Source organism: Poecilia latipinna, unplaced genomic scaffold, assembly GCF_001443285.1.
Source record: "Poecilia latipinna isolate Pla-1442-1.1 unplaced genomic scaffold, P_latipinna-1.0 Scaffold1551, whole genome shotgun sequence".
NCBI lineage: Eukaryota > Metazoa > Chordata > Actinopteri > Cyprinodontiformes > Poeciliidae > Poecilia > Poecilia latipinna.
This window is the reverse complement of record NW_015114167.1, coordinates 239002-254579: the sequence shown is the minus strand read 5'-3', so window position 1 is coordinate 254579 and position 15578 is coordinate 239002.

Sequence of the window (15578 nt, the reverse complement as noted above, 5' to 3'; positions counted from 1 at the left end):
TATGGAAAGGGCCTTAAAACTCAAGGTTTATGTTGTTTCCTACTTAGTCATATAATTATTTCTTAATATTTCCATTAACCATCAGTATCAAATAAGATGTCCTTTGGCATTAATAGTTAAGAGACTGTTAATATATCTTATGGTTTAGGCTACATTTATGAAAAAGTATACATAAAACATAACAGTGGTATAGCACTGTTGATCGGTTTTACTTTAATATCAACATTACAGTATATTACAGAATCAAACTGTTGTGACAGTAAAGGAAAAGAAAAAGAAGTAATATTTAACAGGTTTCTGCAGCTTGGGGAGGTTATATTCCAAATGGTCTCTGGTTTATTTAAGGTCATATTGACAAGTGAGGGAGAAGTCATTACTGGACAAATACACAACAGTTACATTTCCAGCAGCTGCCAAAGGGATGTTGCCAGACAGTTTTCTCCATACTTCATAGGTCTTTAGCGGTGACTTTAGATAATCAAAATGGCAGACATCCAGCTTGTCAAAAGCTTGTCTCGGAGCAGTGTTTCTCTTGACTAGGCATTTTTATTCATATGCATTATCACTAAGTGCTTTTTGTTGTACGGCAAGGCAATACTAAGGCCCATTTTCACCCTGCTGAGAGAGCAGTTACTGGACTCCATGCTACATCACAGTTGTCACAATGCCATTTCAGTGTGCATTACCGTGGCATGTCATCAAACCCAACAATCGCGTATCTGTCAAAAAAAGAAGAAAGAAAGAAAGAAAATGGGACTGCAAAAGGTGTGCAATCAAGACAATAAAGTGACCCATTCATTCAGGTGGAATAATGACGATAAAAATATTACAGATTTTCAGAAAACCATCTGTTACAGAAAGGTCTGTGTGGCTGGAAGCACAATTTGCCTCATTTACATCTTTAAGTCTCATTCTTATCTTATTACATATGAGAAACCCTTATGAGTGTTTCTGCTTATTTCATCATATTAGCAGAAAAAATGTATGCATGTGTTTACTGATGTGCCCTAACAATAGGCAGTGTAGGTCAATGACGGGGCCTCTGTGCTACAGGGAGCCAGTGGAATGATTTTAGAAATGGGGTGATCTGCTCTATTTCCCAAGTTTTAGTGAAAATGCAAGCAGCTACAGCAGTCTGATAGCTTTTTAGGCAAACCCGTAAAGACACCTGTTGTAGTAATCAATACAACTAAAGATAAATACAAGTGTGAGTTTCTCAAAATCTTGTTGGGACATCAGTCCTTTTTATCTTGGAAATCTTTTATGTGTATCTGCAGGTTCACGTGTAAGGCCCTTTATCCTCGATCACTCAGTTTAGATGCCCAACTATCTTTAGGAAGAGTCCTGCCGGTTCCAGCTTCCCTCCATTCATGAGTGATGGGAGTCACTGAGCTCAATGGGACTTTCAAAGCAGCTGAATTTTTTTCTGTATCATTGCCCAGGTTTGTGCCTCGAGACAATCCTGTCTCAGAGGCCTTTGCACAATTCCTTTGATTTCATGCTTGGTGTTTGACCTCTGACCTCCACCGTTAGGAGGTGTGTGCCTATCCAAATCAAGGTCAATCATCTGAAATTAGCACAGGTGGACTCCATTTAAGTTGTAGAAGCACCTCAAGGAAGAGACGAGGTGAAAAAAGGATGAGAATTGGTCAGTGTGATTTCTTGGTTTTCTATTTTTTAATAAGTTTGTAAAACATAAAATCCACAAAAGTGTACACTTTGTCATAATGATGTATTTGTTTTGAATTTGGAAGATTAGTTTAAAACAATCTGGACTAAGTATAACATGAAATATGGAAAAAGTGAAGAGGTGTGAATACGTTCTGTATACTGTGAGCATATTTTTTTTTCCGTGGATGGAAAAAAAAACTATTTATTTTTATGTTTGGTTTGTAATATATTATTGTTATTAGATAATTGACATGCCTTTTTAACATTTCTGTCTATGTTAACTTCATCATATTTTATGTTTTGTAACATACTTAAAATTTGTACATTTTTCACCATCACAAATTAAAAAAAAAGTTAGAAAAAGGAAAAAAATAAAAAAATAAACAACCTCAGAAGATATTGATATGACATTGTTACTACAAGCATGCATTGCAGCAAATCTCGTTTCCTAGAAGAGAAACATGTTGATCTAATAGAAAGGCCTTTGTTCTAAACACATCCTCATATTCTGCATGGTACTATGTGCAATTGTTCCTAATATATTGCATCTTATATTACATGATGTGCTACATGCAGATTTTCCCTCTTCCCAATATTCTTTTCATTATGAAACTAACTTTGAATCCTTGTCTCAAGTTCAGTGGGATGAGTTGTGCCACAGATAAAAGGTCTTACTGGATTATCAAAGTCCAGTTCTGTCTATATTGATTGATCCTGATGCCCTTGAGGAAAGCTGGCTGTTTAGTGGTGTGACGGGCAACAGAGTCATAAACACAGCAACAGGATGTCAATGAGCCATAAACACTTTTATGGAAAAAAAAAAAAAATCCCCTCTCCCTTGTGGTGTTGACATTTGTTTTACATCACATAAACATGGAGGTGAATTAGCGAGAATTTCAGCGTATGCGCTTTTCAGTCATCAAGTTTGGCCTGGATAATAACTTTACAGAATCAGGAAATGAAAAAAAAAAACAATGTTTTCCTGTGAGATTATAATTTAGTCAGGGAGGGAAGAAAAAAAGCAAAACAATAATAAAATAAGATTTTTTGAAGCCATGCCATGTTCACTGGATTCTCTTTAATGTCAAATTCGCACAAGATTTTAAGTTCAGTTTTGATGTCCTTAAAAAAAAAAAAAAAAAAAAAAAAGATCTGGAGAAAACCTGCCATCACTACTCATCATGTATCAACGCTTCCAAAGCATTTTTTTTTCCATTTTCAAGTTGTTTTACGTTCTAAGTCCCAAGCCCAGTCTTGTCAGCCTTCTATATTATAGTGGAGTCAGCAAGAAAATAGCCACTGATAGCTGGAATAGGGTGAAGGGTCACAAGTGAAAAAATCCTAACAGAAAAATGCAAAACTAGACAAGCATGTTACAGAATATGCTTAAAAAGTGTCTGATAGCATGTAGTAGTTTGCAGGAATTTGTCAATGGATGAGAGAAGGAACAGGTGTGGAGAGAAAACAACTTCTCACCTATAGAGAGGTGAACAACACTGTCTTACTTTATGTCAAATACTTAGTTATGTGCTATACTGAAGAAACCAAAAGCACTTTGTGTCAGCATCCTGTGATTAATCACATAATGGACAATTGCTCGTGGTATCAAGTTTATGTAGAGGTGATCTATCTCAGAGTGAGTTATTTTCACTACGAGTTGCTATTACTTTAAATTAGAGGACTAAGGGGCCACTCGGGTGAGGGATAGCGGCAACAATGATTCAGTGACAGATCATTTGGGTGTTTCTGGGTTTAGGTTTTGGTAAGGACAACAATCTTGGATCCTTTTCCTAAGGAAGCCTATTACATAATGTGAACAAAGAAATGGGCCAACAACACTTGCATTTAACAGTCATATAAAACATTTAAAGCGTAACATTCAGACGTAAAGGACAGGTGTACGCAGCATTATGACAATACTCTTATGCTTTCATTTTTTGTTTCTCTCACTTTAGTTTTGTTCTGGTAGTTTCTTCACCTCCAGCCATGGTGATCCAAACACAGGCTGACATGAATGATTGATACAGTCATCTGAGTTCCTCTCTACTGCTAGGAGCTTGAAGCAATAAGCTTGAGCCTCGGTAGCAAGCAAGTAACCTAAAACTATGCCATGAAAAGAATGCCTCCAGGCTTCCATAGATTGTAGTTTTGCTGTAACTGCACAGATGTACAGTCAAAATTAGAACTCCACATGCATAATGTAAATGAATACACATGCGCATTAGGATATCCATCATAACTGGGACTTAAAGTTATTACATTATTTCTCGGCTCACTGAGTCAGTAGTTCTTAGAGACCAGGTTTTACTGCTTGTTAGCACTGGGGCTTCATCAGTATTGATACTGTTGATTAACATCATAAAGAAAAACAAAACGTAACAAAACAAAATATACCGATGCATTTTCATATTCAAAGTCAAAAATATTTACGAGTCATTATGACACATAGAATACTGTCCATATTTTAACAGAGAAGAGGTAGATAATGTGGTAGCTTGCAAGAAGTCCGCTCCAAAGTGGTAACAGCTGCAGGAAAATGAATAGAAAGAATAAAATTATTCCTCACCAGCAATTTTTTATGTTCCTGTAGGTAGGCAGGTAGGTAGGTGGATAATTTTATTTATATGGCACATTTTCAGCAACAAGGCAATTCAACTTGCGGGATGAACAATCCACCCTGAAAGCTCCTCAAAGATGCCATCGACTTTATCACATAAGACCAACACTGACTTGACTTCAAGGTTCAGACAAACGCAGACATACAGTTATAAAAAACCCCAACAACAACAACAAAACAACACAAAACTGCACCTATATTGGGTCTGGTGTCTCGCCAGCATATGGCTCGAGTGTGAGGGACGTTTTGGCTTATATAACTTTTATCAGCAACAATGGTGTCTCATTATGAATTATGGAACATGTGGTTCACAATGAAAATCCAACAGGGGGAATCAATTTCAGTGAACATCTTACCAGGTGAACAATGACGCAGAGAGAAGAACACGAGACAGCCACATCAAAACCCGACAGCAATGTCCCATAAAAATGAAAACATCAATAAAGTGTCTATTACAATAGACACTGGTAATACACAGAACAAAGCAGGAACAGAGACAATGTAGCCAAAACGGTGGGACTCCAACCAGAGCACCTGTGTCTGCTGCTGTAATCACTGCTCGGAAAAAGATGGCACAAACACCCAGACAATCCATCACTGCATTTATGCAGCAGCATAATGAAATCCAAACTGAGTTGATGTTATTACAATATCCGTCTAGAAATTAGCTTTCAGACTAATTGCATTTTAACACCCTGTGGGTGTATTAGCTCTTGTTAGATCACACTACGAAGTTTTTAACCACCAGGAGAATCTTACCAGCAACACTAACAACAGCACTGCTACTTAATGGATTCACAACATAAACATGTCTTGTTATGAGGATTTACATAAATTTGTTTATTTTTAAATTAAATTCAACAGCTGATGCTGCTCATTATACACTAAAATCTTTTAATGTAACTCTATTGGTCCCAGTAATCTTAATTTAGCTCAACGATGTTTTAGCAATGCTTGCAAAATTACACCAGACATTGCATGCAGTGTATGGTACTAAAATTTAATGAAATGCACTTAACAGCCAGAATGTTATTGAAACCTTTCTGGGCTGCAATCATATGCAAAGCACACAGGTAATTTAATTGTAAAGAAATAATGTGGGCAATTTGCAAATGACTGACCTGCCTGCTGAGTGCAATCCTGACTGGAAACAGATACTGGACTAGTATGTACTGATTAACAAAAGAACTTATGAGTGTTTTTGTTTCCTTAGCTCATTTGTTTCCATTCTCTCCTTCATGTACTCTTTGTGCTCTTACCTTGAGACAGTGTGTGTGCATGTCTGCATGTAAATTGCACTTTTAGATTTGTGTAATGGGAGAAATTTGCTTTACCCCAACAAGATTTGCACTTGCAGTAAATGGATGAGGGGAAAGAACTCCTTAATGGACCCCACTAATGTTCCAGTTACATGTCATTAGAGACTGTGATAGGCAACATATATTTACTGGAAATGTTTGAGTAATTAAGAGAACTATATTGTAAAAAAAAAAAAAGGGGGCCGGTTTTAACGCAACATCATATTTGACTGTCTTGAAGCCTAATAGCTAGTCACAATACTATCATGTGAAACTCTTTGTGTGCCTGTGAATTTGATAATCACATAATTAAATGGATACGAGTCATCAAGGACAATTAGAGTGCAGCTCTTTTCTCAGTGATTCTTCTTCTGTTTTGCACAATTTTGTTTTTTAAATTTAATCTAAGGTTAGTATCTGTCTGAACTTGATTTTCACACTTTGGGGCTTTTGGGTGATTCACAAAGCAGCTTTTCACAACTCTTTACTTTGTCTATGTACTGGATTTACAAAGCACATGACAGCAAAATAAATGCAAGAGTCAGCCCACTCATTAAAACCTCGCAGATTGAAACGATTAGCAAATCTTTTCACGTCAGGTTGGAGTTGTTCTTTTCCCAGTTTCAAAGTGATTTCTTGGAAATTAGTATTTTAATTAAAAGTAAAACCCTGACCTGACAAGATATTTCTCAAAAGTTCAAAAATAACATCTGAGAAAAGAGATCACATTGGAGTGATGTTTCTAAAACAAAACGGTTATGCAGCAGCTATTAAAACAGTGTGGCATGAACAACACTTAACTAATTCTTTCAGATATCAAAAGCAATGACTGAAGATGAAATGTAACGATTACAAGTACGTATATAGGCATGAAAGTCATGCGATTGACTTTAAGTCAAACATTTACTACATGAAACAAAACAATGATTTTGATAAAGGGGAGTGAACTTTATGTCTGTGTACCAAAACCTGCTTATTTCCACACTATTTCTTTGTCTCCTGCAATGTGCAACATTTTCCTTGCAGAGTTGGTTCATTTGAGTTATTTATTAATCTTTTCATGTAAAGTGTCTCTTTGAACATAAGCCTAGCATAAGATTAGGTTTCTGTAATGTAAAATATATATATAATTGATTTAAAACGCAATTTACACTTTTTTTCTTATAGAACAATTTTTTTTTTCAAAACATCATACCTTATCAGAATGCGTGAATGAATCACCTTCTGTGACATCCTTGAAGCAATGCAGTGGGTTATTTTTATTTTCTTTTCAATCCTCTGTGCCTCATCAGCAGATAAGTTACCATCAAAATCTGCACTGAACAAAAAGAACTGTTCTTTGAGATTGCAAAGCTATCTTTTCTCAATATTCACACATAAAATAAAACAAAAAATGGGAGGGTTTCTTTCTAAAAACAGACTGAATGTCTAATTTTATTGTGGCTCCAGTGCAGCACCAGAAAGACACACTATTTGCTTGGTAGAGCTTTTTTGCAAACAGATCTGTCTTTTCTTCTCGTTTTGGAATTGGGATACTCAAATTCAGGTTTGCACATATTTAGCACTTGAAATGGCTTTGGAAATTTACTTGTCAGTCTTTTTTAAAATTCAACTCTGAATTGTCAGTATTGGTCTAATTTCTTGTTTATAGCTGTGATCTCTTATAATCTCCCTGCAATGCTTTTGTCAGTTCTTTTTTGCCTGTTTTCATTGTCAGCATTTTCTCTCTTCCCATTGCTACAATCCCCATGTTTCCTAAATATTACCTTAGAGTGATGCCAGAGTGTTTGCCAGGCACCGTGTTTTCTGTTGGCATATGGTGATCTGTCTTTATTTTACCAAAGTCATCAGTATTTGTATCGGCCCGTCAATCCTGAAAGATCTAACCAGATGGTTTCCTATGATGAAATGCTGATGAAGGTGTTCTTCCTGAAGGCTGTACATGTGTTTTAACACTGTATTGACTGGCCATATTTGTTTGTAATTATATCTCCAACATTTCTTTCCAAACCCGAGACACAAGTTGTGTTTACTCGTAACGTCCTTATTACTTAAATATTTCCTAAACAACTTATGGCTGTACATAAGTCAGTAAATAAGCAAGCTTTTCAAAAGTTGAGGAAGGAAGTCTGTTTGTTTGTGACAAATGGCTGCCCTTATTGCTTTTGTTGTGCAGGCCACAGAACAGCAGTGGTGAGACACATGTCAGTGATGGATAATATGGCCTCCTGTGACGTTTCAAGTCAAACTCTGGCATTTCTTCACAGCTCTTGGCAGCTCAGCCTCTTCTCTTGCTGTTGGTGTCCACAACATGTTTTTCAAACAAGCAGTGATTTGTTGCTTATAGGTCAAGAAGTATGTTGGCCTAAATGACCCACATAAACAAGGAAAAATAATAAAAATGAGCTGCTGACGAAAAACATCAGACATAGTGGGGATCAAACTGAAGCTTATTTTACAGAGCCAAAAGTAAATTCGGAGAAAGAACTTGTTTGCACTCTTAATCTCACAGTGTGTGTACATTTTTAAGATTTTTCTTTTTTAAATACCTTCCTGTTTATCGAGACACACTTTCTACAAAATAAAAAATATGAAACCACTCACCTATGAGGATTCTGCCACAGTACTCCCCACAGAGAAGGTTTTGTGTCATTGAAACACCATCTTGTGAAATCTATGAGAGCAGATGGCCTCTCCTCATGAAGCTCCGATGTGAGCACAGTAATCTGACTCAACAAAGAAAAGGCTGTTGGATTAACAATTAACTCCAGTCAAGTGGAATAACAACACAGGTACTCAGTGCTGAGCTGGACTTTTCCTCTTAGTTAGTTGGCAAAACAAACAGCGTCTTAGCAAGCAGTATTTCAAGAAATGAAAAAAACATAAGCCATCGATGTTGTTTGCTGAAACCACATTAGTGACCAAGAACAATTAAGTTAGCATATGCAGACCGGCTCATTGGACTCTAACGGTTGGCTGGTTGGCCATCTGACAAATTGGTTGCCATGGCTGTTATGAGGACCCTGGGCAGAGGTGATTGGGTCCCAGTATCCATAGCAGCTGTGGTCAAGAGTTACACTGAGGGGCCAGATGGGGCAGCAGCAGGGGCCGATAGCTGCCGTCATCAGTAATAGATCATAGTTAAACAAGAATAGAGATTGTTTGACTAAAAATGATGCCCTGACAGACTGTTTGTGGAGCACATTAAATATAAAATGTTCTCATATATTAACAACCAAAGGACCCCCGTTCCTCAGCGTAACATCTTACAGCTTGTAGTGATTAGTCCAATGGCTTTAAAACTTTTGGTAACAAACACTAACTCAGTACATACAAATTTTCAAAACATCAGCCCCTTGACACGAATATAACTGTGCAACTTGGACTATAAGACTCTTTCAGTTTGGTGTGCAATAAAAAACAGAAACATCTTATCCATTGACACTTCTACAATGATCTTTTTTAGTTGCGTGTCCCTTTGTTGTTCAGACACTGAAATTTTTAAATTTGCAGTTGGAAATATTACAAGAAAGACAAAGAAAGGAAAAGTTTTTTCAACAGCCCCATCCTAGAATCAACTAAAAACCTGGTACGAATAAACCGTTTATTTGTACTTCTAATTACGTAAGTGTAATTTTTTCTTTTAGTTTAGGCTGTCTTGAAATGAATGAGCAACCAAGAGTGCCTGGCATTAATGAAGCAAATATCAACACGCGCTGGCCATCACTTGTCGGTAAGAGTAGTTGGATAAGGAATTCATTAGTTTCTAGTGAAAGGTGAAAGTACCGAATACCTCCACTGCTTAACCTGAGCAGTTCTTTAGCTGCAGTATCCATTTCGTATACAAGCGTTCATACTTGTGGTTTCTGTTGTTTCTGTGCTCATACAATTTATCTATATATCGTCTATGTCAAACATGTTCTTCATTCTGAGAAGTTACCCTGAATGAGTTTCCACAAGTTTTACTCAAGAGTAGTAATATGTCATAGTAAAAATACCCAAGTAAAAAGGAGAAAATAGTAAAACTACTCCAAAAAGTTACACAAGTAAAAGTAGAAATTGAGTAAAAGTAAATAGTTATTATGCACTTCAAGACACTTTGAATTTGATTGGGATTTGATTTGGAATCAATCAATTGTTAATTTTTATGAAAAAACAAAACAAAACAACTAGATGTATAGATCAATCAACGCTAAATAAAATGTTTCTATCCCATATTTTATGACAATAACAAGAGTAACAGCGCTTATTTTTTTCGTACTTACAGCAGTGGTGATACATGGTTTTACTATCTTGCAATGCTAGTTGTAGCTAACCTGGTGACTGAGCACAACATTTAGTAGATGTTACTGATTTTCAGACTTGGAATTGGTGCATCTTTGAGTGGGATTAGTGATCCCACTAATTTACCCCTGAAGCTGGACCCAAAGTCCAGCTTCAGGGGTAAATTATCATCGCCACCTCTTCGGGAACATTTCATAGTTAAAATCATACCTGGGCCATATAGCCTTGATGTCTCTGGTTTATAAACATCAAGGCTTAATTTGGCATATATTTAGTGTCAAACATGTTTTCCAACATCTACAATTGGTTTCAGATTTAGTTTAATAGCAGTGTAAATGTAGAGCTGGTTTTGGTGGATGTTAACATGCATTAATAACAACAACTAGTCAGATGTCGCCAAACTCAGCACTTTTCAGTTACTACACAGCTGCTTTTAATTAAACAAATGCAAGGTAAGAACCACGTGTGGTCTCCTGTGCAAATAGTGTATTAGTCTCAGACATTTGGTGCGAATTGCTCATGGTTTCATTATTATTGTGAGTAAATTAATAACTGTTTCTTAATAAATTAATGTCTCCATATGCCTAGCTATACTGTCAGTGTCCTGCACCACTGTGAAAGATGAGCTAAGTCTAAAAGCTCTGGATGGAAAATGTTGTTTTCTAACACAACTGACATGGTACATATCGATTTATTAAGCAACATGATAAAAAGTAAAAGAAGTAAAATAAAACATTTACTTTTTTAACACTGATCATGTAAAACAAAAAGCAGATCTCACAAAACAGATTTTACTTCATGCTATCCACCTGTTTTTGACGAATAATTTTATGTACTTTTAAAAGAACAATCTACTAGTTTAAAGAATTGTAACCAAAAAGAACAAATAACATCACCAAGCATTTTTGCTCTGCTTTGTGGAAAAGCTGAAAGAGAAGAGCAGCAGTATCTAAGTGGCTTTTCAGGATCAAATTGTAAGCTTTTTTGAGAGGTACTCTGACGCTGAGGGCATGTATGTCCTTAGAAACTAACAAAAGATTTTTTTCTTCTTTTTTCTTTTTCAGATTAGTACAACAGGTAACAAGTGCAAAGACTACAATAATGGGTGCTTTTTGGGAAATAGTGCTCCATTATTGGTCTTACACACCAACAACTGCTGCCAGAATTAAGCATTTGAAAGAACATGGTTCTCCAAAACACCAAAGTAAAAGCTTAATTCTGTCTGAGTCTTTTCACTGGACCTTTAAGTAGTTTGCTATTCTGTGAGGAAGACACAATGCAGCCCCTTACGCAGCGGTGATAGTTGCATGAGTTGTTTAGGTGATTTAATGACCACTAAAGAATACATTGTAATTTTTTTTTCTTTGTATACAAATTTATGAACACAAATTAAAGATGGTACTATAAAACTAATGTAATTAAAGCTAATGGGAAGTTTTGGTTTACATATCACTACCCCTGATTTAGTAGTAGTTTTTCTGCTGATTAGAAGACGAATCACAAGCTAGTTTTCCACCAAACATGTTTCATTTCTTAACTAGTGTTGGTGATAAAGACAGTTCTTAAGTGGAAGAACCAGTTTGCCTCCCAACCACCGAAGAGCCAAGTTGTAGTCACATCTATAATTTATTGTTTGATTGTTCCACTTGTTTAATTCTGTTTTTTGTGAAGGATCATTGTACATATAAAGAAAATCAAACCACACAGACAATATTATTACATTATATCATCTCCTGTAAACAGATGCAATAATATTAGCACTTTATGATGCTAAACCTGTTTTAATCAAATTGTGAATTCTTCAAAATCTTGACCAGGTGACCCAATCTACCAGGAGCAGGAAAAGAGGCAATATAGTGTAAAATCGACTTTTTGGAGCTTTACATCATTATTTCCTTTTAATGAGGGAATAATTAGAGCTGCAGTCTTTAAGCCGAGCTTCACAGAGAACCCTCCCCCATGACTCAGCTCCTTCAGACAATCGGCAGCAACATTTAAAAACTATCTGGTGAAATCTGCTGAGCTCATCATACAAAATACTTATCAGTGAAACAGAAGTAAAAATGTCAAATGGTTGATAGAGGAATGTTGTGATGTGCTGAAGGAGAAGTGTTGGAAAGAGCAGGATTTTTAAAAGGGAGAGCAAGTTTTATTGACACCACTTAGAGAAAAAGTGCTGTTTATGATTTAGGGACTAGAAATAGCACTAAGATGTGAATTGAGTTTAGGATGACACATATACCGGTACTGGTAATGTTCAGGGTTAGACTATAGCATTGACATCCATTTTCATTCATTTTTAAGTTCTTGTGAAAGTAGAAAGACATGCGTGTGTGTGTATGTGTGTGTGTGCGTGCGTGTGTGTAGGACAAAAAGAAAGGATGTGAGAGTTTGGCCTCATGTGAAACTGCTGCCGTATTAAGCCAGTTTGTTCTCAGCAGGCCTGTCATTCCAATTCATCTTTACCTGAATGGCGTCACAGTGACTCCATCTGTCACTAAAGACCAGGCCAAAGGAAACAAAATGAAAAGACGTACAACAAAAAAATGTATGATTAAAATTGTAAAAGCTATACTAAGAGAACATTAACATCTAGAAGATGTAAAAAAAAAAGAAAAAAAAGATATATTAGAAAATAAAATGATGAAAATGTGAGAATGGAAATGCAAACTCTAATATATTTTAAATTAAAGCAGAGAGGAAGTTAAATACAGCCATAGTGAAGTGGGAAAAAAAAAAAAAAACATTTTCCTGCAACAAACACCTTGGAGCCATCTCTGGATCATAGATCAAGAAAGAATTAAAACAATCCGTTTCTTGTATGAGAAAAGACTTTTGATCCATTCATCAATTTTCATCTTGACAGCTGACCAGCCTTTTGAACATTCAAAAACGGTCTCTTCTTTTTCTGGTCCCCAAGTACAATTGAAAAATGTCCAAGTCAAGATTAAAAACAACACTCCTCAGTTTGATTGTTGTCAGAGAGAGTGGCAGAATCAAAGTTAGGTGTTTTCAGTATCAGTGTAAATAATATCAGATATCAGACTAAATGTATAAGTATAGATGATTCTTATGACCATATTCTGTGCTGTTGGTTTCATGTTGAAGACACATAGTGATTTTTTCACAGATACACAGAGGAGGACTTCACGACTTTATTAGGAAGTAGTTGTAGTTTATTAGTAATAGAACTAACTACATAAGCTTCTCAAGAACCTAACAAGCAACTTAATAAATTTTACCTAGTTAAGTTTCAAGGCAGTGTTCTAAATCTATCTTCAGTGTTTTTTTTGTTTTGTTTTTTTATTTCAATAACCCTAAAATTAATTTAAAGTGCATCCTTGTTTTGAGTTGATTTTTTCTCTAGGTGTTTATCTCCCTGGACCCATGAGGACAGATTGTTTTGTAGGTGTTCACTAATACAAACAAGAATCCTTCTTTGCCATCAGCAGATGTTGGCAGTAAGGCTTCAGATATTCTGTTTCAAATTCATCAAATTGCTCTCATCCGTTTTATTTGGACAGTCTGTTTTTTTATGGAAAATGATGTCAAAAACAAAGGCTTTTATTTTCTTGTGTGCGTTTATGTAAATTGGAGGTGAAATTTAGAAAATTGAGCAAGAGGGGAAATCAAAACTCTGCCGGCAGTTCCACTTGTCAAACAAGGTGCCCGTTTTTTCCCACTTGAACACCTGCCCCCCAAAGTGTCTGTGCACACACACAATTAGATTTTTAATATTGGAAAACTTAACTAATTTTGAAATAAATCAGTGCATTATTTACACTTTCCACAGCTCCCAAATGTGGCCTATATATGTCAGAGCAAAAGTTCAGATGATAATGTGACCTCACTTGTGATCCTGAGTAAGTCCTTAAGTTTTTAGAAGCTTTGCACACACGGGCCTAGATTTTCTATGCTGCCTAAATCCCACCTGGGCTCTCTGTATTAAACAAAATCTCAAGGATCAGGCTGTGAAGCTCAAAAGCTGAGCTTACTGATGTGAAGCAGCACCATCTGGATAACGTGGGTCACATTTTTCAGGAGAAACATTGCTCCTCTAGTTAACTGATATGGTCTGGCCTCTTCTGGCATATGCATATTTCCCAAAATGTTTTGAAGGGGGATTTTGGCTACATATTACAACAAATTATAACAAAACGTAAGCTGTTTAATGTAACGTTCGGATTCTTTAACATGCACGTTATAGATTATGAATTCAACGATTCTCTGATTTTCCTGCTTTCATGCTCCAGCTCACACCTTGTAACTGTTAGTGCCGATGCAAAACATTTGAGAATTACATTGTCAGGAAAAGTAAACTGTGAGATGCTGGCAATAAAAGGGCAAACGTGTACATAAACAACTCTTGCACACAAACTGCACATCGTCAGTGGCAATGAATCTCCCAGGCAAAGATGGCTTCCCTCAAGAGGTGAATGCAGCCAGTCATACCAGAAAAATTCCTTGTCCACAGCAGGACAAGAAGAGCCTGTTGCATAGTACTATAAATACAAGACACCCCAGGAGTCCCATGTAACTCCCACAAAATCCTGTTTTGGTGACATGTTTTATTGTTGTTGCCGGTTAGGGTAAAGGACAGTGAAAAGTAAAGTTTTTTTTTTATAAAATCCACACAAAAGATTGTACTCAAACACATAAGAACTATATAAATACCTGATGAGATAATCACAGAATTTGTGAATCATCCAGTCACAACACAGCAGTTCAATGTATTTAAACATCTTTGCTTCATGACAATGACAACTTGCTGAAAGTAAAAGCGAGAAAAAGGAAAATAGAAGTTTTAAATAACTTTGAGGATATCATGACTGTTGGTCCCGTCAGACTTGTTTGAACACTTCAGACACTGTTGATCTACTGCGATTTGATCACACAACCATCTTTCAAGTTTATGGAAACAAAATGCCTTATTGGTGTCAGATGTAAGGGACAGTGGGGAGATCAATTTGAAACAATAAACAAGCAGTACCTCAAAAATCTAGGCATGAGTTCACAATTTCATCTGCAACATTCAGATGGTAAGGTCAGAGTTTGGTTGTGCTGTAATTCTGAGATCCTTCCTACTAACTGAGCATTGCTCAAATACTGAGCATTGTGTGAGTATTGTTGCAGACCAGCTACATCTGTTTATTTACCACAATCACCTGACTGCAACTTCCAACAGGATACAACAATGCATCAAACACCTCAAATCATAAGACATAAACTGGTTTCTTCAGCTTGATGATAAGATTATATTCAAGTAGCTTTCAAAGTCACCAGGGGTCTCATTTGTAAAGGTGGCGTAAGCACAAAATGGAGTCTGAAACCGGCATACGTCACTTTCCATGTAAAGGTTGTGAACTCTATAAAACACACTTGATGGCAGAATGTGCGGCCCCTCATGCAAACTCCGACGCTCATTTTGGGGACGGGGAAAACTGGCAGCACAGACGACGAGTCGGAGAATTGAAACCGCACTGCATCATAATTCGTCTGACATTTGATTTCACTCCATGACGAAACTTTGAATCGTAATCTTTATAATATGTATTCAATAAAGCAGAGTTATTTATGCTTTTGGGGGTGAGGCATAACGACACATAATGACTTTTCAAATTAAAACATTTAACTTAAATCTTAAATCAAAGCCAACGTGACATTTCATCAAAGTCTTTTCACCATCCCATATTTTCTCCACGTGTGAT